This window comes from Mustela nivalis, assembly GCF_964662115.1.
Source record: "Mustela nivalis genome assembly, contig: HAP1_SCAFFOLD_122, whole genome shotgun sequence".
Taxonomy (NCBI): Eukaryota; Metazoa; Chordata; class Mammalia; order Carnivora; family Mustelidae; genus Mustela; species Mustela nivalis.
The window spans coordinates 709,373-733,601 of record NW_028136497.1 but is presented as its reverse complement, the minus strand read 5'-3'; positions in this window follow the sequence as shown (position 1 = coordinate 733,601).

Genomic DNA, 24,229 nt, shown 5'->3' with positions numbered 1-24,229 from the left:
GGGGAACTGAACCTGAGATTTCCTTAATAAACCAGGACCCTCAAATGGAACCAAAGTGATCCCAACCAAGAACACTCCCAGCCTCCTGGCAAAGGAAAGACAAACCCTCCAGGAAAAAACAGACAGACAAACAAACAAACAAACAAACAAACAAAAAACACACCAAAAAACAGAATTAAAAGAGATTACATCTATGTTCCAATAAATCTGGTCTCAAAATCCCTTCACAGAGCATGCAAGAAATGAGGCCACTGTGAGAGACAGAAGACTGAGGGAAAATGAAGACTTTAGACACTGGAATGATCAGATACAGAATAGAAAATATTACATGTTAATTGTTTAAGAACACAAAAGAGGTTTAAAAATAAAGAAGGAATAAGAGCCTATCAAAAGCAACAGGCCAAGTGTGAACATGGAACTGAAGGAAGTTAAACAGGGACCAAAAATTACTGAGACGTAAAACACAACAGAAAACACACCAGGATGGTGGGGCAGTAGATGAGCCCCGAATGAAGGACTTCACAACACTGCACCAAGAAGTGAAGACATTCCCCAGAATGCAACACAAGGAGGCAGGAGAAGAAGATGAACGCCAGCTTGAGAGACACGAACAACAGACGGGAGGTTTAAATAAGAATCCTGGGAAGTACAGCAGAAGGACAGAGTCAAAATTTCAGAAGAAAACAGCTGAGGATATTACAGAAATGATAAATCCAGAAATACAGGAAATGCACAGATACCAAGCAAGATGAGAAATCTTCAATTAAACATTTTGTGGTAAAGCTATAGAACACCAAAAACTAAGAAAAGGTTTTAAGGAAAAGGCATTTAAAGGAATGAACAGGGTGGAAACAGGGTTTAAAGCTGCTACAGTGGTAAGGAGATGCTAGTAAAATGGTACCTGTAAAGGGTGACAGGAGTATTTTTACTGCCACTACTGCTAATACTGTGCCTAATGCACATAACAACTGAAGACTGCGAAGGTTAAGCTGGAGCAGAAAAAAATTAAACGAATTATGACCCCCAAAATAAGGATCATGTTGGGGCGCCTGGGTGGCTCAGTGGGTTAAGCCTCTGCCCTCAGCTCAGGTCATGATCCCAGGGTCCTGGGATCGAGCCCCGCATCGGGCTTTCTACTCTGCAGGGAGCCTGCTTCCTCCTCTCTCTGCCTGCCTCTCTGCCTACTTGTGATCTCTGTCTGTCAAATAAATAAATAAAATCTTTTTTAAAAAAAAAAGAAGGATCATGCCAATGAATTTCACAACTCTGGTGATCACTTTAAAAGCATCTCTTCTTTTTATCATAGCATTTGTATCATGTCCAGGATGAGATATTACAGCACACATGATAGAATATTTTAAAACAATAGTCCATTTTGCTCAAACTCCATGTTGAAAGCAAACGACTCTGTCAAACACTTTGAAGAAGGTAAAAGTAGTGGAACCATGTTTTGTCAAGAAAGCCCAGGGAGAAAAGCAGGTAGTAAAACCAAGTAGCAGTATCGAAAAAGGGCAGCCTCAGGAAGAAAATGAACACCGTTTTCTTCTGCTTTGTTCTCTTTTTTGTTTTCTTGTTGTTGGTATCTTTTTTTTTTTTTTTTGGTCTTTCCCAGAAATCACTTCATATATATACATTTATCTGTTCAACTTCAGTGAAAGTTGGGAGGAAAACGGCCAGAACTTTTGAATGGTTGTCTTCAGCTGAGTGCTTATTTTCTTCCTTCAGTTTCTCTGGGGTTTCCCACTATTCTTCAATAAACATGTGTTGCTTTCTGGCAGGGTAAAGCCAAATGCATTTTTAAAAGAAGTAATGGCAGGTCATCCGTCCATCCAGATCAGGAGAGAGCCCATACCAGAAAAGGCAGAGAGGGTAGTAGACTCCCCTCTGTGAGTTCCTGCCCTCTTGGTCTTTCCTCAGCCCTTGCTCTCTGCTATGTCTCTCCAGTCACACCCCAAACCCAGAGAAACAAAAGGACTCTTCAAAACTTAAACCCTGTGAGAAGGGCCACGCGGAGGCAAGGAGAGCCCTGTAAGACTCTGAGCCATGTGGTCTGTATCTGAGACTGCACATCTCCTTGAGCCACGTTCCATTCCCTCCATGCCTAATGTTGGCCTTGTGTTCTACAGAAGCAGTCAGGGCATCCATACACTCCTCTCTGTGTGCTTTTCTGTATACCTGATCCCATCTCAACCCACAACATCCAGCAGCATGCACCATCTGTCATCTCCCTTCAGTCAACCTGCAAATAGGTAAACACAGCCTATAAAACCCACCCTTGTCCAAGCTATGTCTGAAGTTATGATCGTCTGTGTCTTTACCATCAAACTTTCTAAAAGGCTATTCTTGTGTGTGACCTTCATGGTCTCACGCTCAGTCACTCTATCTCTATGTCTGGCTTAGGACTCCACTACTCACCTCCCATTTTCTTTCAGTACTCAGTGACAACCTCCTCGATCTACCCCCACCCCCTAATCAAGCTGCTTTGCAACTTTTCACATCATCGAACATTGCTGACATTTCATTCCTTGAAATCTCTCTTCTCTAGACATCTGTGCAAAAATGCCTTCCTGGCATCAAAGCCACGTCCCTCCCCTTCCATCCACTACTCATTTATTCTTCCCCTTTATCTGCCCAAGAAAAGAAGGAATTACTTTAAATCCTTAACTGTCACTCTCTCTACAAGGAATATATCCCTTGGCAACAGCATGATTGCATCTCTCTTCCCCCAAGCACCCATTCCTACATTTTGACTGTCCAACCAGAACCTACACCTGCACGTCCAACAGACACCTCAACTCAGATTGCCTAAAGCTGCACTCCTCCTCTTACCTCCTGCACCTGGCTCCCTTCCTGAGTTGCCACGACTGTTGTGGCAGTTGACACATCAGACTCAACATTCTGAAAGCACGGAGGCACCCCTAAGCCTACTGCAGCATTTTATTTTCCGTAGCTGAGATATGGAAGCAGCCCAAGTGTCCAGCAACAGAAGACAAAGTGGTACATACACACAATGGTATATTACTCAGCCATCAAAAAGGATGAGATCCTGATATTTACAACAGTATGGATGTACCTAGAGGGTATTGTGCTAAGCAAAATAAGTCAGACAGAGAAAAACAAATACTGTATCTCCAGGGATGAATTCTTAAAAAATGCCCTACATATTCAAGTTTTAAGGCAGGACCAGAAGCAACAGTTTTAGCATATATCACCACGATATAAAATAAAATCTTAAAAAAAAAAAAGGAAATAATAGGACAACAGCAATTAGGGTAAAAAGACTTAACAACTGTCTTGCTCAACATCACCAGCACTACACCAGCTACACGTCTGACCCCCAGACCAGCATAGCAGGTGTGAGGACAGGTCCAAGCAGAGAAAGTGTTACTTGTCACATTTTTTGAAAAATGATAAACAGAAGGGATGCCTGGGTGACTAGGCTCGTTGAGCGGCCAACTCTTGATCTCAGCTCGGATCTTGATCTCACGGTGGTGAGTTTGAGTTCCGCACTGGGCTCTGCACTGGGTGTTGAGCCTGCTTTAAACTAAACTAAACTAAACTAAAATAACACGTCTGTCAAAAGTACGTGAATTCACAACTTACATGTAAGTCAAGTTCTACTTGTTCTAAGACAGCATGAAAACCAAGATGTCGTTAGCAAGACAGGAAGCAAGATAAATTGTGTATTCCATGTGCCGTGAGATGACTCCAACTGCATCCAAGTCAGCCATGGCCCTCCACACATCTGCAAGAGAGGGTATATTATCCACATTAGCACAGAGGAAACCAAGGCTCAGAGAGGTTAAAAAAAAAAAAAGAGTCCAAGATCATAGCATCATTTAGCAGCATAGACAGAATGTATAGGAATTACCTCAAAACAGGCCACACTAGTGGAAGAATACCTTAGTGTGGAGTTATGAAAACCCAGGTAGAACGCTGCCTCAGAAAGGCAGATAATCAATAAAGGAAAAATAAAGAGGCGCCTGGGTGGCTCAGTCGGTTAAGCATCTGCATTGGGCTCAGGTCATAAATAATCCTGGGATCTTGCCCTATGTCAGACTTCCTGCTTAGCAGGGAGTCTGCTTCTCCCTCTGCCTCTGCTCCCCATTCATTCTCATAAACAAACAAATCAATAAAATCTTACCCAAAAAAAAGAAAAAAATAAAGATTATAAGCTTACAATAAAGATATGAATGATGAGTCAAAGCTTTCAGTGACACACCCACACCTGCCTACAGTTCACTGGCTAAAACATGGGTGGAATTGATGGGGTTAGAAGAACAGGAGGCACATAGGCACGGACAGCACAGCCCCAGCAGATGCAGAATCCTGGTGTAGGTTCAGCTAGCTTTCATTGTCCTTTAAAATGTCAAAGCTAAAGAAATCTGGTAGGGTTATTGAAGTCTGATCCTGGGGGATGCCTGGTTGGCTCAGTCTGTTAGGCAGCAGCCTAACATGACTCAGGTCATGATCACAGGGTCCTGGGATCAAGTCCGGCATCAGACCCCTTACCCAACCAGAAGCCTGCCTCTCCCTCTGCCTGTTGCTCCCCCTGCTTGTGCTCTCTCACTGACAAATAAATAATCTTTAAAAAGAAAGAAGAAAGAAAAAAAAGAAAAGAAAAATAAAATCTGATCCACAGTATAGAACAATACAAAGGATCGTACTTTTTTGGGCTGATTTCTGTTTGTTTGATTTTAAGTAGGTTCCACAGCCAGCACGGACACTAGTGCAGGGTTTGATCTCAGGACCCTAAGACCATGAACTGAGCCAAAGGCAGACAATCGATTAAGCCACCCAGGCACCCCACTTTCTTGGGTTCTAATGGGACTTTTCCTAGGTTCTAATCCTAGCTGTACTGGCTGCCAGGGGGAATGAAGTCCAGCACCACAAGAAAAGCATCCCAAGGCAGCAGTCCTCTGCAGAAGATTTGCTGGTGGCTGCCATCATCAAAGAGTCAGTGGGTGAAGTTGTTGAAGCACAGTGGGAACAATGATAGCCACTGCCTTTTGGGTGTCACTGAATCATCCTACTCATCTTCAGGAAGCCTGGCCCTTCTCCAGTCAATGCAGCAAAAGCAAACTTGTTAGAAGAACAGGGGAGGGGGTCATCTCCCTCCCTCCCAGAAACTGAAGCAACCAGCCAAACAGTGCAGCACTGGAGTAAAAATAAAAATATGAAGGAATGTGGCTGCACCTGGGTAGCTCAGTCTTTTAAGCATCTGCCTTTGGGTCAGGTCCTGATCTCAGAGACCTGGGATCTGAGACCCACATCAGGCTCCATGCTCAGTGAGGAGTCTCCCTTTCCTTCTCCTTCTGCCCTCGCTCCTAGCTCATTCTCTCTCTCTCTCAAATAAATAAAATCTTTAAAATAAGAAATTTAAAAATGAAGGAATGAATCAAAATGCAGAATTCAGAAACAGAACTACAGATATAAAAACTACATATAAAAACCTGAAATATGACCCGGTGAGTGAGGAAGGATTATTAAATCATGATACTGTATGAATTGATTGCCAATTTTTTCTTAGAACATAGAGCACACTGCACTACACGAAAACAAAAACACAAAATTAGGATTGAATACAAAAACAAAATTATCAGTGTTATTCCATCAAGTGTTTCTCTAACCTACTGATCAAAACCTCAGTTCATCCTCCAAAAGAATCTGGGCACCACCTCAGCACACATGAACACATTTTCAGGCCACAGTTCACACTGCTCCAGTCCCCACTCTAAGTACTGAGCCATGGGCTCCTCCAGGCAAAGCCACCACCAACTAGGCCCCTGCCCTAGAAATCCCCAAACCCAACCACTTCACAACAGGGAGACTCAGGGAGATTCAAATGGGCAGAAACGTGGGACTTTGACTTTTTTTTTTATTTAAAAGAAAAATACAGCAAGAAACATTTCTAGCACAAAGTGAAGAGCTAATCTTTCACAATGTCGAGAGTATTAGAATTATCAATACACCATCAGTAGTTTGATAGGTCAAACAGGCCAAAAGCTGGAAACACAAGAGGAAATGCTCACAGCAAACAGACCTGAAAGCCAGGGCCTGGACCGGCTGACATGGCTCTGCTGCTTACCACAGCGAGAAAGTGTAACTTTCCTGGGCCTCAACTTCCCTCCTGGCCAGCAGGAAAGTGGCAACACCACAAAATTCATATCTGGTCGGGGATTACGTGAAAGGAGAATACTCAGTGAGAGCCCCGCCACACCGCCCGTCCAGCCACAGTCTGCGCCCAGTGAATGGGAATTTCCTCTACTGCAGCCACACGAAGAGCTGAAGGATCTGCACAGGATGCCTGTTTATTTACCAGTCACAAAACCACGTTCTGCCAGAAACAGAGAAGGCAAGAGACCCCAAGAGATGGGAATATCCCTCACCCTTGCCTGGACCAGGCTTTCAAGACAAGTTGGAAAGCCCACAGCAGCTCTGCCACTGACTCTGAATGAGCCTTTGGAAGACAACACCATCCCAAACAACAGTTTAATTTACTTCTCTTTAAAAAGCAGTGAGACAAGGTCTTGGCCACATCTTCATAAATTAACAGCTTAGGAGGCTAAACCCCAATGATTTAGTTATGTCCCCAGCAGGCACACCTCCACTCGTGGGCAGCTTCAGGGTGAAAGGGTGCCTCCCCATCCATGAGGACACCCTCTGACATTCATCTGAAGATGCTTCCTACCCATGGGCATTTACTCCCTGGAACCCCCCCATCTAAGTTCCTCTCTGGATGCTGCACGAGGCAACTTCCTCACACCCCCATCACCACTGGTGACACTGCAGCTACCTCAGAGCCTTCAAGCAGGGTGCACCTGTCTTTGCTGCCAAGTATCCCATCAGCCCAGCTCCATCACTGATTTCTGTACCCATAATTAATTAACTTATGCATGTATGTATTTATTTATTTTTACAGCTTCATTTATTTTAGGGAGAGATAGACAGAGAGAGAGATACAGAGAGAGCACACACACACAAATACAGGGAGATAGAACCTCCAGCAGATTCTACACTGAGAGCAGAGCACACCTCAGGGCTCAATCCCACCACCCTGAGATCATGACCTTAGCTGAAACCAAGAGTTGGATGCTTCAACGACTGAGCCACCAGGCACCCCTCTGTACCCTTAATCTTAAGAAAAGACAGACACCGCTTCTTTCTGTCAGCCACGGCCTCATAAGCCATCTGTCACACAGCCAAAGTTTCCAGAGGGTAGGACCAGGTCTGCAACACCAGTGATGCCAGAGTATCTCCATAAAACTACAATCTAGTGAGTACCAGGCTCTGCTCTAAGCTCCTAATATGGCCTTCTATTTTGTACCCGTCACAGACCTACATGCTAGGTATTATCCACAGTGCACAGAGGAGGACACTGAGGTCCATGGCTTACCCAAGCGATCTACTTTTATGTGGCAGCAGCAGGGGCCTGAACCCAAGTCTGTGACTCCAAGGCCCCTCCGTCAACTCTGTTACTCATGCAGCCCCAACACAGTCATCAAATACCTCCCTAAACCCTCATCCCTCCTGTGAAAAAGCATGGTCTTCTGCCATTTCCCAGATGGGAAGAAAGCCGGCGTGAGCCAGATATAGTGACCTGCCCACGATGGTACAGGCGATGTCCCCTCTGTTCTCCCCCCAACACCCATGTCATTCTGCACGAGGCCCCATGGGGTCCTTCATGCTTCCAGTGGAAAACTCTGGTGAGACCACCAGTCTCCTGGCAGGCCTTCATCTTGACCCTGGAGGACAGGACCAGTTAGGAGAAACGGGCTAGTTAAGCCTCTGAAATGGGGTCCTACCACCCAGGAAAACACCCTTATCTCCAGGGCATCGCCCGTGTGAATTAGCTGGATTTGTAGAGGGCTCCACAAGCACCAGCCTTGCTGAGTCACTTTCTCTAAGGTGGTGGCTGAGACAAAAAGGACCCAGGAAAGAAAGGCATAGGCTGTTGTGGAACTCCAGTGCCTTGGCATCAACAATTAATATGAGCAGCTGCCTCTGCTCACCAGATCTGCATTTTATGTGGGGCACACTGTTCAAAGTTTACACCCCCCCATCTCTGTAACCTTCACGACAACCCCTGGAGCTCCCTGCACCATCATTACCACCTCACAGACAAGGAGACAAGGCATGAGGGGTGTGTAGAATGATGCAGCTCTGTGCTGGGGCCAACCGGGGGAGGACTCCCACAGGCTTGCTCTTCCCACTGCTGCAGAAGCAGCTGAAAACAAAGAGTTTTTCAGTTTGCATTATGTAGAGTGGAAAAGTCAACCATAAAGGTCATTCAATTTTTAAATGGGTTATTCCTCAGGATAAAAACAGTTCCAAAAAATAATTTCCGAGAAGTTCAACATATTCCTCCTTCCAGGTGCCTGGAATGTGATGGAATGTTGTTAAAATAAGTTCTGGCCCAACAGTATGCCAGACAGAAACTGGAAGTAAGCTGTTGCAGGTCCCCAAAGGCTCCGTCACAATCCTAAGGAGAAGACATATAACTTTCACTGTCCCAAAGTGGTTATGTTTAAAAAAAAAAAAAAAAGACACAGGTGGAACATTTTAAATTACAGACTTTCAATGCAGGGGCAGTGGGGGTGGGGGGGGTGTCCCCCAACTACCCCCAAATGTTTCAGCTATATATAGTGACTTACCAAAGTGACTCATTACAAGTACCTACAAGGCGACTGACAGGCAACTGACCGATGAGGAAGGTATTCGGACTGCTTAACAAAACCAACACAACTTAGAATTTTCATGATTAAGAAGAGAAAACCATTTATTAAACACTCGCCAGGCACCAAACCCGCTAGGCACTGTCACACGCTCTACTCATCACAAGGCTGCCAAACTCAGTGCAGAAACTGAGGCTGAGTAAGTCACCTAATATCATGCAGCACCAGAAACTGGATTCCAACCAGTTCTGACATCAAAGCCCACCCCAGCTTGCTGCAATGCTTCAGAACCCAAGCTTTGTGATGATCAATGTTTACACATCTCTGTTAGAATTCAGGGAAAGGTTTTTAAAAATGACATACACAAGGGGAAAAAATAATACAGTTTCTGGAGGCAGGCTGCCCGGGGTTCAAATCTTGGCTCCTCCACTTGCAAGCTGTGTGACCTTGGACTCCTTTAGCTCCCCTGTGCCCATATTTCCATGCATTAAAATGGTAGCCATAACAGACCCTATCTCCTAAGGCAAATAAAGCATTTTGGTGTTGTTGTTCTTGTTTTAAGATTTTATTATTTATTTGACAGAGAGAGAGAGACAGGGTGAGAGGGAACACACACAGGGGGAGTGTGAAAGGGAGAAGCAGGCTTCCCACTGAGCAGGAAGCCTGGTGAGGATTAGATCCCTGCACCCTGGGAGCATAACCTCAGCTGAACAACTGAGCCACCCAGGTGCCCACAAATAAAACATTGAGAATCATTCCTGGCATGAGTTAAACCTCAGAAGGTGTGGGCTGGTGTTACTTCTTGCTGGCCACTAGATAGAGTCAGCAGCCTCAGGCCCACTGTTTTAGCAACTCATTTGCATAAACAAAGCCCAGGCTCAGCCACTTTGTGCTTACCCTATGATTTCTTCCTGTCACTAACATCTCTCCTCACTCCTGCTCTGTGGCACTAAGCTCTGGGCCTCAACTTCCCATCTGTCAAATGAGGTGAGGAGCCCAGCTGATCTATCTGAGGTCCTTCCAGCTGGGCAACCTAGGGTTCTTGGTAACTCAGGGCCCAGAAATTTCAGAACCATCCTAACACAAACATTACCAGATGGCACTCACTCAATTTCCTCAAATCTTCTCTTCCGTGTTATGTATAAATGCTTATTTTCATGGCAAATCTTCTCCAAGATCCCAGAGCTCCACAAGCACCCAGAATAGGCTGGGCAGGCATCCCCAGTGCTGAGGCTGGGGACATGATGGTCAGAAGCTCTGACCTCCAGGGGAGATGGATTCCAAATCAAGCTGCTCTGATAAGCAGGTCTTCCCTGTTAGAGAGGATTTCAACAGAGCACAGTTAAGAGGAAGTGCAGGTAAGAAACTCAGAACTTGGCCCACCGGACAGAGGGCAGTAGGACAGTGGGCCGGAGGGGTGAGAGAGGGATTGAGAGGAATGGCACGATCAACAGAGGCCAGCCAAGGCAGCCCTGATGCTCAATGTGAGAGGGTGGGCTGGGGATACACTGTGAAAATGGCTTCAAAGTCAGGAAGCAATCCCAGTCAGCACAAAGCAGTCCTGAGCAGGAACCTTCTGGGACCAGGTTGGACACTAAGGTGAGCTGAAAATGGCTGTGGCACCCAGTGCAGTCTGAATCTCACCCATGCCTCTCACAGGCTGGGTGACCCCGGACCAGTTATGCTATGTCCTTTAATGTTTCCTAAAGGGTATATTCACTCCATAACCCTGAGCCATGTTCTCATTTCGGTGAGTGTGGGAGGCCGCAATAAGGCTTGAGACGAGAACCAAACCAGACCCTGACTTGTGCCTCCTTTAAAGTCCAAATAACCTAACAAAAGGTTTAGGACGGGAAAAGTTCAGTAGCACTGGGCAAGAGTCTGTGCTATGTGTTGTGCGCTCGCCTACGTGACTCCCCACACGCTACTAAACAAATGAGAACAATTCGGTTGGGCTAAAAAGTTCGTTGCTGGTCCTTGCTGCCTTAGTACAACCCATAATTTACTTTCAGGTTTGCTGTATTTGTACTGGAATCAGCCATTTGGCGTCATGAGGAACCATAGTTGCTTAACTAAACACAGATGTAATGTCACTATATATATGGCCTTAAGGCTTTGAATAAACTCAGCACTGTTGGACATCCTCCTCAGTGCTCCTCCTGTCCCCCATCTCTTTGCTTCTCGAGTTCTTTTCTTCATCCTCTTACCCTCATGTTCCTGGTTGATTTGTTGCGCCGGCCACGACAGGTGAGGATCTGATGGTGCCCACTATCTACAGAGATCCAATATATACAACTAGGACAGCCTGGAGGGGGGTGGGCAAGGCTGGACAAGGAGTTAAGAAGGAGTCAGGAAGGCCACCTGGGTGGCTCAGTGGGTTAAGCCGCTGCCTTCGGCTCAGGTCATGATCTCAGGGTCCTGGGATCGAGTCCCGCATCAGGCTCTCTGCTCAGCAGCGAGCCTGCTTCCTCCTCTCTCTCTCTCTCCGCCTGCCTCTCTGCCTACTTGTGATCTCTCTCTGTCAAATAAATAAAATAAAATAAAAAATCTTAAAAAAAAAAAAAGGAGTCAGGAAGAAGTCATTCCCACACTTGAGGCATGGGTTGGTACTGACCAGAGACACTGGGCAAGAGACAGTGTCCTAGGACTGCTGTAAGACTAGCCGGGTCCAGGCAAAGCGCCTAACAGTGTGAAGATGTAACCCATCTGTAAAAGGTGGACGGGGGGTGGTGGTTTCAGCTGGTTGAGCATCTGACTCTTTGTTTTGGCACAGGTCCATTCACCTGGCCCATTCACCTGTGCCTGCATGTGTTCCGTGGTGTGCTCTTTATCTCTCTCTCTTTCAAATAAATAAATCAAAAAAAAAAAAAAAAAAAAAAAGGAAGTCAGGAAGGATCAGGAGACCTGCTGTGAAGGTCCAAAAGATTCCACCCTCCTCAACTAGCCTCCGGAAATAAAGTAAGTGGATGCCCAGGAGCCTCCTGGACACAAAACTTTCCAAAGCAAAGCTTTCAATTTCATACTGGAGAAAAGGTTGCTGTGCAAATTCAAGACAAAAAAGCCGGCCATGGTGGGGTGGGTTTGGACAGGGTTGGTCCTGTAGGGCTCTGGCCACTAAATGCCCACTGCCCAAGCCAGGAGCCTGGAGTCTGTGCAGCCAGTGCTTCCTGAGGCTTCCACATCATAGCCTCACTCCGAAGTTTCCTCCTGGAAGCTCCTTACCCAGGGAGGCCACCTGTGAGCACCCCCTCACACACACCCCAGCTTCTGCCCCTCCATCCAGCTGGAGTGAAGGATCCCCAAGCCTGCTCTCTCTGGTCTCTCCTGCACAGAGAGGAGTATGTGCCCCGGAAAGGAGGGTCCCTGAGGATACCTGAGTCCTTGGCCCAAAGACAGCTGGCTTGAGAATGTGGGGTTTCGGTGCTCTAGGCACAGCAGTTCCTAGAGGAAACAGGGTAGGGAGCTCCAAGGTGGAGGGGAGTCCCGGGAGTCTGGGATCACAGATGCCAGTGGCCCCCAAGTGGAAGGGTTTCAGTAACTCCAGAGGTGAGAGGGGCCAGGGGTCAGGCCTGGAGGTGGACAAGGACCTGTGGGGTAGGGGGCCGGAGATGGAGGTGATCCCAGGGTGGTTGCAGGCCGAAAGTAGAGGTGTGGGGTGGGGGTGGGGAAAGGGTTCCATGGGCCAGAAAAAAATGGTATCCTGGGGCTCCTGGGTAAAAGGCACTTGAGGTGGAGGGGACCCAGTGGGGCCCAGGCTGCGCGGGCAGAGCCAGCGCCTCTCAGGCTGGGGAGCCCGGCGATTCTGAGGGACAAAATTTTCCATCAAGTTCTGGAAAAGAAGCCTGTCAGCACAGGCGTCTCTCCGGGGTCCAGACGAGCCCAGTGGTGCTGGGCCCCTTGATGTCAGTAGGGTCCCACGGGTTCCCTGGATACCGAGAAGTGGAGCGAGGGCTGTGGGGCAAGGGCTATGGGGCGTAGGAGCACCAGGCCGCCAGGAACCTCTCCGCCAGGCCCCCTCCCGCTCCCTTGGACGAAGGAGCAGGTGGCAGCGGGCAGCAGGGCCCCAGTCTCCCTCTCTGCCTAGCGCCCCTACCCCTCCCCAGCCCCTCAGTACCTGAGTCAGCGGGGCACCGATGCACTCCCCCGCTCCTTGCCCAGCCAGCCCAGAACCCCTGGCTTCCCGGGAGGCGCTACTTGCACAGTGAGTTTGCTGGGCCCACAGAAGGCGGTGGGTGGGGCAGGCAGGTGCGGGCGAGCTGTGGCGGGTGGGGGGCGGCAAACAGCAGTGCAGGCCTCTCTGCAGGCCCGCGCGCCCTCGCCCAGCCTCCTGTTCTGTCCTGTCCGGTGAGGGGGCTGGCTGCGCCCCCTGCTGGTTCCCGCTGCTCTTCTGCTGACTCCAGGACCACAGTCCCCAGCCCAGTCCTGGCCTCCCTGCAGCTCCCTGCCACTGCTTGAGCTCCAGGCTAGGCCCGCTGCTGCTCCTGGGCGGCCGAACTTTGGCCCCGGTGCGGTGTGGCTGGCCCTTTTCTCTCCCCAGGGCACAGTGGAGCCGCGAGGGAAGGCCTGAGGGGATCTTCCGTCTGCTCAGTGCCCGTGGATACTCTCCAGGGGCCTCTCTACCTGGTGGGCTCCACCCATGGCCATCTTGGAACCCCTGGAATCCCCTTCAGAGACCAGGTGAAGCCCTCCTTGGGGAATCCAGGCTCCTGGGACCAAGGCGAGTTGATCTTGTGTACTGCTGGGTTTGTTCCCTGGCCTGGCATGGATTGACAGTTGCTGAATTGATCTATTCTGGGGTCATCAAGGGCAGAGCAAAGAGTTCAGGGCTGGGATCCCCAGGCCTGGGGTCCACACAGGCTTGGAGCCCTCTTGGCTGTCCCTGACAGAATGACCAAAGAGGAACCCTCAGAAACATGGATCTGCCTTGAACTGGCAGAGCCTTCAGGGACAGGAAGGGGAATGTCTCCTTCGCAGAGTATCTGGAAGCCTGCAGTGGAAGATGGATTTGTCTGAGCCATGGTCATTAGTGTTGGGCCAAGGAACCCCTGGCTTGCTTCTCCTACCTGCATCCTATGTCTAAAAGGGTCTCTGGGTGGCTCCCTCAGTGCAGCATCTGTCCAGGGTCCTGGGATCCAGCCCTGCATCTGGCTCCCTGCTCAGTGCAGATCCTGCTTCTCTTTCATCCTCTCCCTCTACTTGTGCTGTCAAATAAAATTAAAAAAAAAAAAAAAAAGTTAAGTGGGGGGACAAAATGGCGCGGAAGTAGGAGGCGTCTTTTCAACTTGTACCCCAAAATGAGCTGATTACCTACCAATCACCCATGAACTCCAATCACCCATGAAATCAGCCTGATATCAGAATTATACACATGTGGATCTCTACAGGGGGAGAAGAAGCCAGTGGGCAGGTAAAGCGGAGTGGGAACTGTGAACTGATATCAGAAGATAAACAAAAGGGGGAGGGAGCTACCAGAGGCAACCAGTTGGAAAGTAATACCCCAATACAAGCGAGAGTGCCCTGCGTCTGGGGACCAGCATTAACTCGGAGACTGGTTGAAAGCACTCCAAAAGAGCAAAGCATCTCTGGGGAAATTGTGGGAATCGGGGCGGCTAGGGACAGGGGCTTAAGTCCCTGGTCCCAGGACAGCCTCCCTTGGCACTGAGTCAGAGAGAGTGCGGCAGAGAAACCAGCTCTTGGTCCCTAAGCTGCCAGTGCAAGGAGAATGCATGAGGTCCGTTTCCTGTGAGGGGATGGGAGCCACACCAGGTGGCAGAATGCAAGAGTCCTGCTATAGAGCCTGAGATACTCCCCTGAGAGAGGTATAAAGGCCCAGCAGGTGCCCTTTGATACACGCCCTTGTTTCAGAGCCTGCACCAAACTTTCGCCCCAGAGAGGTGCACGAAGGCCCAGCCTGGTCTCTGGGACCTGTGCCCCATTCTCAGAGCCTGAGACCCGCGCGCGAACCTCTGCCTTCCTTGAAATTGGTGCATGTAAGGTGGGCGCTCTTAGACCCAGAAAGACCGGGCACTCGCAGCCCGGGCCAGCGGGAAAATCTCAGTGTGCGATTGCTGCTTGGAACCTCTCTAGCAGTCTAGAGGTGCCCAAAAGCTGCTGCCGTGCTTTTGGGTACAAGCAAATGATCCTCCATCCCCAGGGACAGCGACTTCGAACCTGCTCTGCCAGCAGCCAAGGGGGAACTTATTTGGGCTCTGCAGCCAGACTGAGGCTTCTCTCTGAGAGGGAGATCAGGGTGCGGTTTGTTTTCCTCTAAAACTACAAAAACCATCAAAAGCGGTCAAAGTGAGAAAAAAAACGTGAACAAACAAAAAACCGCCAGAGAACAAAAGCCTGAAAAAAAAAAAAAGTTTCCTCAGAGCCCACCCCCTTGAGGGGGGCGGTAGGACTTAAGTCAGGGAACATCATTGACTGAAAACCCACATGGCAGGCCCCTTCCCCAGAAAACAAACCAAGAAAGAAAAAAAAAAAAAGAGAGAGAGAGAGAGAAAAAAAGTACTACAAGAGAACTACCACTACTACATAGGACACTTTTATCTTTCATTCATTCCCACTATTCTGGTTCTTTTTTTATATATATAGGTAATTTTTTTAACCCCAGCAGGATGGTGGAAGGGGTACATGGCTGAGTGCCTCCCGGGTCTGACCCTGTGTGACGCCACCCGGTGCCTGCAGCTGCCCTCTGGAAGGTGTTGCTTTAGTGGCAGAGCCGGAGGGCACCAAGCGTGTGTGTGTCTCCAAAGTCCTGGGTACCACATCACAATGCCTTCCTGAGAAGCAGAATCAAGGACAGTTGCTGATCTTCATTCCTTCCTACCAAAGGTATCTCATACACCATCTTTGGAAGTTGGAGCCAGGGGGCGCATGGGTGGCTCAGTTGGTTAAGTGTCTTTCTTCAGCTCAGGTCATGATCCCAGGCTCCTGGAATGGAGTCCCACACATTTGCCTCCCTGCTCAGCTCCCCTGAGCCTGCTTCTCCTTCTCCCTCTGCCATTCCCCCAACTTGTGCTTTCTGGCTCTCTGTGTGTCAAATAAGTGAATAAAATCTTTTTAAAAAGTTTGGGCCAGGGGGTGCCTGGGTGGCTCAGTGGGTTAAGCCGCTGCCTTCAGCTCAGGTCATGATCTCACGGTCCTGGGATCGAGTCCCGCATCGGGCTCTCTGCTCGGCAGGGAGCCTGCTTCCCTCTCTCTCTGACTGCGTCTCCATCTACTTGTGAATTTTCTCTGTCAAATTTGCCACCTCCCTGAATTTACCTGCATCTTTTCCAAAATCTACTTATCTTCCTGCCTTCGTGACCATAATGAGTCTATAAATTTTCAATAGACAGTGTGAACTCACATTGCTAATATTTGCATAACATGCACCTCTTTCAATCTCAAAGAAAAGCTTCACACCACAATGGTCTCTAATCTCCAATTAGTTTCTGTTCTGGGATCCCACTGGAATTCTATGCGCCTGTCCCCTAAGATCCCATAAATTGTGGTCCAGTTTCCCAGCCAGCCAAGGAAAGCACATGGGAAATCTTGCTGAAGTATGAGTAAGAGCCAACGAAAGGGAACATATTTATCTGCCTCGAATGCTGGGACCTGAGGAAAGCAAGTTTCATTACAGACAAATCAGGAAGGAGGTGCAGATTGCTTTTTATGTCACTCTGGAGTGGAGGTCTGCTCACTCACAGAAACTCAAAATCTTCACAAAGGACAATGTCCCCCACCCCCAAAGTCAGCTGGGGATTCTCAGGAAAACTTTAATTGAAAGTATTACGGATTCTCCAACTTCCCAAAATGCAGGAGGAACATCTACAAGCAAGACTGTCACCACTTTTAGGCAATTACACTTATTTACCTTTTTTCTTCCTAGAAAATCATCCCCTCTCCCAATCCATGATCTTCTTTTTGTAACAGTTTCCTAAAGAAGGAAACAGATGTCCTCCCATTCCAGTTACATCCAAAATAATAAAATAAAAATCTTTAAAATTTAAAAAAAAATTGTGATTTGTTGAGACAGAGCACATATGCAGAGGGACAAGCAGACTCTCCCACTGAGCAGGAAGCCCGATTTGGGGCTCGATCCCAGGACCCTGAGACCATGACCTGAACCGAAGGCAGATGCTTAACCAACTGAGGCACCTAGGAAGCCCCCAAATAATTCAATTTTTAATCACTTTGCCATAGACACTTTTGGGTGGCTTTGAAACAACAGAATCTCATGGACTTATCAGTGTCCTCTTCACCATCTCAGAAAAGGACTGGGTGCCTCTCAGAGGCCTCTCTCCCCTCCTGACCCAGGTCCCAGCCAAAGGTCCTTCACATTAGAGTATGAGGAACTGAGCGGGATGGGGTGTGGAAGCACCCTGGGGTGGGGGGCTCTGGGGCCCTCCCACTCCCAACTTCAAAGACAGCGCCTGCTTTCCCCTGCCTCATATAGGTACCCTGGGTTTGCCCTCTTTAAGGTTCCTGATTGCTGCAAAGGTCTGAAAATCTCCTAAGTAGCACAAAAGCCATCATGTGCATTTTGGCCACACAGGACAGAGGGAGTTTAAAGGAAGAAAGATAAAGGTCCCCAGAATGAGCCAGCAGCTCTGGGCTTCCCCGCACATCTTTCCTGACCTTCAGAACCCTGGGAAGGAGCCCCTTGGTGCAAAGTCACAGGGGGAGCCCACGCACAGCCCAGGCCTCCTGCCCCAGGTCCTCTCCAGCCATAAACTGACCCCCTAGCCCCTTCCAAACCATCTACAGCCTCAAACCACTGACGTGCGGTTCAGCACCCATCTCCAGAGCGCAGGATGCACGTGGCTTCCTGGCACCCTTCCGTGGCCGCTCCCAAAATCACCGTGGGAATGTCGCAGCAAGGAGACAGGGAATCGATTTTTATCCTCTGGGTTGTCTTCCCTCGTAGCCCCTCAGGAGTCCCCACGCAGCAATGCCGTGTGTGTCCTACTGCTCTGAATCCACTTCCCTGGAGGAATCCGCTTTTCTTCAGCGTCTGTGTCTGCAAACCTGGCTCCTCTAACACCCCCCACCAAACGTACCAAGAACCAACGGGGGAAGAATTTCATTTCTGGCCGAAAAGCCTTTAATCCCTGAGAGCTGTGGCTGATGCAGGAGCAGCTTTTCTCCAAATGGTGATTTCGATACGAGGTCGTTTTACCTGCTGGCCCCCAACATCCCTGACGTGTGGCTCCCAGGGGCCTCCCCGCGGCCAGGCCTGAGAGTGGAGCCCACCCTTGGGCTCATTTTCCACTGCGCTGAATCCAGGCAGCGGTCCCGTCTCACTACAAAGGGTGCTGAGTAATGAGGTGCTGCCACCAGGAAGAGAGGCAGCAGGTCAGACAGATCTGTAGAATGACACTGGCCTTCAATGGCCCCTCACAAGGGAAATACCATTAAGTAGCAGATCTGAACAGATATACTGTGTTCCACATTCACGCCGTAAGGATGGGGTTTCCTCGAGCCCTAATCAAAGGAACTCTTTCACCTGAGTTCACTTGACCAATCGGTGACTCAGTTTCCTTATACTAAAAATGAGGATAACAATACATCACAAGATTGTTTTGAGGAGTACACACGTTACAAAGTGTTTAGAGGCACCTGGGTGGCTCAGTGGGTAAGCATCTGACTTCAGCTTAGGTCATGATCTCATGGTCCTGGGAGAGGGCCGTGTCAGGCTCCTTGCTCAGCGAGGAGTCTGCATGTCCCTCTCCCTCCCTCTTCACTTCCTGCCCTCTCTCTCTCTCTCTCAAATATATAAATAAAATCTTTAAAAAAACCGAAGTTCTTAGAACACTATATGCACATAGTACAGGACACACAAGCACTTGTTAAACAGATAAAAGGGTACAAGAGGCTGGCTTCCCTTCAGATTTCTAATAGGCTCCTGTCTGGGGGTCTCTAGCTCTTAGGAAGTGGGGAGGCCACAGAAGCCCAAGATTGTAGAGTTCCTCCGAGGCCAAGTTCAGTTTTCTATGCAGGACAGAAAACCTGTAAAACACATCCCAGACTTGCTTCGCTGCCTTCCTAGTAGGGAATCCATTCCCTCAAGAGTGGTCCAACCTCTCTTCCACTATTTGGGATGTAGAAAACGTTTAGACATTTCTCCATTGGTGCTCATTCCATCCTCATTTTTAACAATCTAGCTGTGTGTTCATCTGGTCTTCTGTTAGTTCCTTTATCCAACAAACATAGAGGACTCACCGTGTCCTAACTGTGACCAAGACATCCAGCATCTCATCCCACAAAGGAAACATATTAGCAAATGTGGCAGCAAAGAGGGATGGGGTAAGGCAGTGACATCTGAATCAAGATCAAACTAACAAGCAGAGCCTGCCATGAAGAACATTCCAGGTATGGGCCCCATAGGCATGAAGGCGGAAATGAATAGATTATGTGCAGACAGCAGGACAGGGGACTAAGGGGACACTGGAAAGGAAGGCTGCGGAGCAGCTGTTGGCATTGGAGGCCTTGCGAAGGACTCTGGAATTCCCTTTGGTTTCAGCCAGAAGCTACATGAAGGTTTAAGCAGGGAATCATCAGATTAGCGTATATTTGTAAAAGATCGCTCCTCTTCCACAGAAGACATGGGGATGGGGTGGGGGTGTCCACGAGCCTAGAAGCTGGAAATGGAAGCAGATGAAGTTTCCAATATCCTGGCCAAGGAGTGAGTCTGTCGCAGTGAGAGTGTCAAGATTTTCAGTTCTAAACTTTTTAGTAAAGTGGCTTATTAAACACACAGCTAACTATTGCCCGGGGTTCCTACTTTTGTAATAAGTTTTTTCTGAAACTCAAAAAGGGGAGAGGGGCTCTCTGCACCACGTGCCAGTCGGGGCAAAACATCATCGTCACATTACAGGGTGTTTTCAGAGCCTGTTATCCTTTTAGTACGAAATCCCTCCCACCCCGAGACAACACCGTGCCTCTTTCCGCCAACAGAAGTTGAGTTTTTCCCTTTCCCTCTTCCTTCTTTCGAGGGCAGAGCTCAGGGCTTCTCCAGAGATTCCATCCTAAGTTCATAGATCTCACCGAGCCGACCACATTCCCCTCCCTGTGGGCGCCAGGAAACACTGTAAACATCTGTATCTGCACCTGAACATGGGACCTTGGATCCCAGCTACAGTTACTTGTGCTGTGGTAACAAGGACATCATGTCGCGTTTCAGGACATTTTCGTATATAAGGCCTCGGGTCGGGATGCTCAGGGTAGGAAAAGGGTGGGTTCACCCCTGGGCAGAGTGGCATACCTTCTCTCTCCTCCTGGCCTTTGCCCGAGTTGGAGATGCCCTGTTCCTTCCTCTTCACCTGAGTAATCATTATCTCTGCTTCCAGAAGCAGCTCAGGGGGCCACCTCCATCCGAGGGGCCACCTCCTCCACAACCCCGCTGGACCAGGTGACCCTCCCCAGAATTCCATATAAATCCCTGTTAACGTTGATCCCACTGCTTCCCAGAGGCTCTTTCTCCTTGTCTTTACTTTGTCTCTCCTGCTGGACCCCAGGAGACAGGTCTCACTCATCATTTTATCCCAGCAGGGTTCAGTATGTTGCTGAATTAACACATGGCATGTCCCGCACATCGCTGGCAGCTGGATGAACTGGAACACAGTGTGGCAGCATGTACTGAAGCAGGGGTTCTCAGAGCACCAGGGGATTCAGTCGGTGAAGCATCTGCCTTCGGCTCAGGTCATGATCCTAAGGTCCTGGGATCCAGGCCTGCACCGGGATCCCTACTCAACAGGGAGTTGGCTTCTCCCTCTCCCTCTGCTTCTCCCCTCCCTCTCAAATAAATACATAAAATCTTTTCAAAAAATAAATTTTAAATAAATTTTAAGAAAATTAAGCAGTTGTTCTCAGCTGCAGGTGATTTGGCTCCCCAGGGGACATATGGCAATGCCTGGAGAAACGTTTGGTTGATGTAATTGGAGGAAAGGGCGCCACTGGGCATTTGGTGGGGAGAGGCCAAATGGAGGTGGCCAACATCTGGCCATGCACAAGACAGGCCTCAGCAAAACATCACCCAGTCCACGAGGTCGACAGGGGAGACCCACATCTAATCTAGGACCTGGAAAACCTTTTCCTAGCTTTACATGATCAAGGGAAATGTATCTGTCCATCAAAACCACAGGAATGTCTAAAGCAGCTTATCCTCGGAAGCCCCAAACTGGATGCCATGTAAAAGACCATTAACAGGAGAACGGATAACTGACTACAGTACCTACGTGATGGAAGACAACAGACGATAACGAAATTTAAGATGCCACATACGCGACAACAAGAAGGAATCCACAGATGTCCTGAGGAACTGAACCACCAGAGCAAGGTAACAGGCAAACTTGATCGCTGGTGATGGAAGAGAAGCAGGGGGCAGGGAGTGACTGACTGGGAAGGAGCAGGAAAGAACCTCTGGTGTGCTCAGAATGTTCCTGATCCTCATCTGGGTAGTAGTTACACACAGCGTGCCGCATGCTAGGACTCATGTGCTGTGTGTGTGTATTACACCTCAGCAAGCTTTACCAAAGGCAACGGTCCTCCAAGAGCCCCGGCGGGCAGGATTCACACACTGGAGCAGGTCCTCCGAGCATGACTTTCTAAGGATTTCGGTGCACAGCCGGCAGGAGCATTGTAGATATGTTTATGGAGACCTATTTCACCACAGACACCAAAAACCTTACAGTGGGTCCTTGATTCAATTCTGCTTCGGTCATTTTCTGCTAAGGATTGTGCTACAGATGTGCACACAGACTTAGGTTTCAAGAATATTTATCACAGCAGAACAAATACAAGAGGGAGGCAGCAACAACACGGACCCAGAGGAAACTGTGTGATACCGCGGACTCATTAAAATCGACATTTAAAAATGTAAATGGAAAACGACTACAATATATTAATTACAATTAAAGAGCAGGTCACCCAACAAGCTGACACCTAAGATATATGAAGAATATACTCAATATGATTAACTATGATTAGCTAAGGTCATGAGGGGTTATGGGATTTCTTAAAATTTTATCATTTTCCCCTAAAATGTACATATATTACTTATTAATAAGAAAAAATACACAATCACACTTCTTAAAAATAAAGGTGAGTTTTCAACTCTAAAACTGAGTACCAGGGGCGCCTGGGTGGTTCAGTGGGTTAAAGCCTCTGCCTTCGGCTCAGGTCATGATCTCAGGGTCCTGGGATCCAGCCCCGCATCGGGCTCTCTGCTCAGCAGGGAGTCTGCTTCCTCGTCCCTCTCTCTGCCTGCCTCTCTGCCTACTTGTGATCTCTATCTGTCAAATAAAATAAATAAAATCTTTAAATAAATAAAATAAAACTGAGTACCAGACCCCACACAACTCCCAGATTCCCCATGGATTCAGAGCCCTGCTGCCTGCAGAAGCGCTCTATCGATGCTCATCACAGTGGCTGAGACAGATTAAATAAAGAGATAACATTGCAGATTTCCTGTCTCTTATCCGACTGTGCAGATTGGTTAAACAAATCCAAATCCATACATGCATTAGATCTCACTGAACTGCGAACGCCCTGAGAAAAAGACCCTGTAAAGCAATTCCCTGTAAAAATACGAAAGTATTTCTGACAGCAAAAGTTTTCAGATTGCTGTAACGAAAAAAAAAAACTAAAAAGGCACGACCTTCCCTGATTAATAAAGTCTCCCTCGAGAGAAGGCTACCACTTCCCAAGGTAATCTCATCGCCTCAGACGAATCCATGTTTCTCTGTGAAGTGGAGGTGATCGCGGCTCTCTCGGAGTACTCACAAAGGTTTGGCGTGATTATGAAACGGAACATTATGACCGGGGCCCGCTGGTTGTGGTCACCGTCATGCCCACAGCCTGAACACCACCTCCCTCCAGGAAGCTCCCTTCTCTGAATTCTGTGTGGTAGGGGCACGTGGCTGACTATTAGGGAGCACTGCATAAGGCGTACCCTGTCGCTCGCCCAGACGCACAGCTCCTCCCGGAGCCACCGAATGCCATACAGAGCTAAAGCTGGGAGCAGTGGCTCACCGTGGACACCAATGATGAGGGCTCAGGTACCTCAGCTCACAAACCCATTACAAGCATATACATTTAACTCTAGCTTTAAGATGTTTCTCCTCTTACTTCTCAGTCAAAAAAGACTTTAAGCTGAGTAAACCAACAACAAACCCTAAGATAAAACATTTAACCCTGTTAACTTCCTAAGGCCTACGGTCGTCTTCAGCTTCTCAAGGTCACACCTCCCTGCTGAATGATTACCGAGGGTTGCTGACATGGTACACAGAAAAAAAAAACTCTTAGGATGTCCAGCCTCTAAGAGAAAAAGCAAACAGCTCAGAATGCAGCCAGCCATGGCAAAGGAACCACCGACAAAGCCAAACACAGAGGGGCCCCTGAGCATCTGGGAAATCTTCCTGTTCCTTTGCCTCCTCAGAGGAAACGAGTCACAAGACTGCTCAGAATGGGAAATGAGAAGGGCAGAAGCCCGGAAACCAGCGCGTCCTGAATTTCGTGCTGCTTCCAAGGAGTGAGCCCGCCTGCTGTGCTGCTGTGTCAGTTATTTACACAGTGGGCAGGTGAGGCTGACAGCTTGAAGGGGTTATTTTAGAGGGAGAGCTGTAAGTCTGATCAGGAGAAGGTTCTGGACCCTGGGGTCCCAGCACGCATCTCCAGCTTCCAAGCTGACCCTCCCTTCAGACAGGGTTTAAGAGGCAGCAGGGCAAGCATGGTCTTTGTATTTAAATCACCTCAAGGGGGCCCATATCTCCAGGCACAACCAGAAGCCAGGGAGGAGAGGGAAGGGGGAGAGGGAGAGGGTACCTCCACTCCTATCTGCTGGCTGCACTTCTGGAGCGCCTGATCCAGGAAGCTAAATGTGTGGACAGAACAGAAGGAAGAATCTGGGAAGACTGGAAGACTAGAAGAGCTGTTCGTGGACTAGTCTCAACCTGAACCACAGAAACACCTCTGCCTCCCTGCCCTCCTCCCCTCGGCTGGGCACCAGGTGCCTCCCTACTGCACTCCAGATGCAGATCCAAGCTCAGGGGTGCCCAGTGCCGATGCCTCTCTCTGGCGCAAGGACTCTAGGGCATCAGCGGGACTCCTAGACAGCACCTGTGATCTCTAATTTAAAACCAAAACCAAAATCCCCAACCAGCCCAATCCAGCACAAGCAATACATATTTATGTGTAAGACACCTATGCACACATACACATTCACTTATCTACACACACACACACACACACACACACACACACGCTTTTGCAGCAGAAGGCAGGCATGAAACCTGTTCCCTAAGTCCTTTGCTTTCCTCATCTGCTTCTAGCAGCAACAGCCATTTCTGCTACGGATTTTCCTATTCGAGGGTTGATCACAGATCCAAATGCCACCATCCTGTTTGCCACCCTTTCCTACCCCACCGGCCCACTGACGTCTGTCAGTGAACCAGGGAACAAAGATGGAAGACAGGCCCAAGCTGCCTTCCTAAAGTGGGGTTATATTTGACACTTTAATAAACCTCAGAGCCTGAGCCTCTCTGCTCTCAGACTGGCCAGGGTGCAGC